Genomic DNA, 2,665 nt, shown 5'->3' on the forward strand with positions numbered 1-2,665 from the left:
GAGTGAGAAGGTCTCTAAATATCATCCCAGATCTCCAGAAGTTTCCCCCCAGGCTGCCAGAGCAGGCAGGGAGCCCCTGGTTTGCAGCCTGATGAACCAGCCCCCCTCTAAGCCCACACCTCAATATCAGCAAAGCTTGACGTTCCCTTCCCACCCAAACCACTCTGGGATTCTTTAGCAGCTGCACCGGTGGGATTTTCCCATGTTTCACCCCCAAAGCTGGGGAGGATGGGAAGATCCAGCCCCGAAGCAGAGCCTGAGCCCAGCGAGAGGCGCAGCCCCGCATTGCAGATCCAAATTCCCTGCAAGCTGCTGTCAGCCCTCCCAGCAGGGCTCTAAATCCACCCGGGCTTCCTCGGCTCCAGCTGGCTGAACAAGCTGGCAACAGCAGGAAGAGGAGCAAAGCCTCTTCTACTTGGAAAAAAAAAAAAAGATTGGGAGAAGTCTCCATAAATCCTGAGGCAGTTACTGGTGGAGAGGACTCCCCTCCTCCTGCTCCACGCTGCAGCACAAATTATGGCCCCAGCCTCGCTGTTGTTCAGTGATGAACATCTGAAAAGGCTGTGACAGATGAGAGGAGGGATGATTTAACAGCCATAAATCCAGCCAGCTTAGAGGTGTTTTTACAACCAAACCCATCTTGAATCCCCTCTGTTATGAATACTTATCACTCCCAGACACTGCCACAATGGAAAGATTTTTAACAGCTTTAATAGAGGCGCAATAAAACCCCCAGAGCCGGTGAGCAGCCGTCCTTTGATCCCTCCCGAGGGGCTGGGAGCTGCTGGCTGTGCTCAGCCTTGAAGGAGCAGAGCTGGAGCAGCCACTGGGCTGACCCTGGCTTGAAGGGATGGGTGGAATCATCCCAGAGTGTCAGAATCTGTGGTATTGATGATTCTGAGATTGTAGAAAGTCTCTGTCTGTCAGTCCCGCTGCCAAAGCAGAAGCCATAATTGGTCTGTGCTGGTTTCAAGGTTGTTTATTCTGTTTATCTCTAACATGTTCTGCTGCCCTGCCGCAGCTCTGTCCTGCAGGGCAGCGTGTGGGGCTCTGCCCTCAGTGGGATGTTACAAACATTAAATACCACAAACTACCTGTGCTGGATTTACAATAACGTGCCAATATCTGTCACCTACGTTGGACAGTGTGTCCCCAGCCTGAACCAACAGAAAAATGCCAACACCACAGTGAAACATGGAGAGCATGAAGAAGGAGAAAAATGACAAGGCACACCCAATTTCCTCCATCTTGTCCCCTTTGGACCCCTAATCTAGAAACCTAAAATTTTACTTTTGCACCCGTGCCACACTTAATTATTGCTTATATCAAACACTGAGAGCTGGTAATTCATCCTGTAAGATTGAAAACTCTTTTCCATGGGCAGAGATCACAGACAGTGTCTCTGGGGGCTCTGTCCAGGGCAGTTCCTGACCCCTGCCAGGGTCCCAGGGCAGCCAGAGGGAAGCCCTGGATTCCCACACCAGAGCTGGATCAGCTTTCCTAAAGCTGATAATAAATAGTAGATTTGTCACTATTGGCAATGAGCAATGTATTATTAGCTGCCAAAGGGGTATAAATGTGTCCTGTTTCCCCTGCTGTGTGGTGTGATTACCACTGGCAGGGAAGGGGGACAGGGGACAGGCTGTGCCTGTGCCATCCAGTACCTCCCCCTGCTCTGCCCCACCTGCAGGGATTTACACCAGGGCAGGTCCCAGCTGCACCAATGACCCTCCTGGGTGAGGTGGCACCACTTTTTAACCCGAGGAGCAGGACAGGGAGATCTCCCAGCTCCAGGATGGGATGGAGCAGCCCCAGATGTCATTCCCAAAGTGCCCCTGCAGCTTGCCACAAAACCTTTCTAAGCACCCAGCCAGCAGAACCAGGAACAGGGAGGTGCCACCCACTGCAAAGGGCACCTGGAGCCGGGCAAACACCCCAGGAATAAACCCCACCTTTCCTATGCACACAAACTTATCAGGCACAGCCGGGTAATAAGGAATTCAGCGGGTGGAGGGAACAAAATTGATCCCAGGCTCGTTTCCCACAGCTGAGCATCCACACCCAGGGAAAACATCCAAGTTTTGGGGCTGGTGGGTTTCCCTCCTGCATGGGGGTAATTAAATCAAAACAAGGAGCAGGGAAAACTCCTTCCTAAGAGAAATGTGGCTACCAAGAGAGATGTGGGGCTACCAAGAGAGAAACCAGCCCTGCAGGACAAGGAATAGGCTCAGCTTGGTCATACAGAGACCTGAGGGGACGTGGACTCTGAATCCTGGGTGGAATGTGACATTCCCAGCCTGCTAACCTAAGGGAACATCTTTGCTTTTTAATAAGATAATACCCAGTAATTGATTTTTAAATACACAGAAATCAAATGTCCTGAGGCCAGAGCAGGATCCCAGCTCTGCCATCAGCTCCGAGGCCACTGGCAGAGATGGAAAGCACGAGGGAAAAGAAAATAAAAATGAAATCTCCTTCAAGTGCCTCTCTGGCTCCAGGGCAAATGTGAACATCACTGTAAAAGGTACAACAGTTTTTCTCTATTAAAAAATAGATTATCTAAAGGGAGAAGCTGGTGGAGGCACCAGGGACCACTGAGGTCCAACAGGCAGAAATGGAGAAAATCCATCTGCTTAAAACACACAACAATAACTGAGCAAAAATA

This window comes from Taeniopygia guttata, chromosome 11 (genome assembly GCF_048771995.1).
Source record: "Taeniopygia guttata chromosome 11, bTaeGut7.mat, whole genome shotgun sequence".
Classification (NCBI taxonomy): Eukaryota; Metazoa; Chordata; class Aves; order Passeriformes; family Estrildidae; genus Taeniopygia; species Taeniopygia guttata.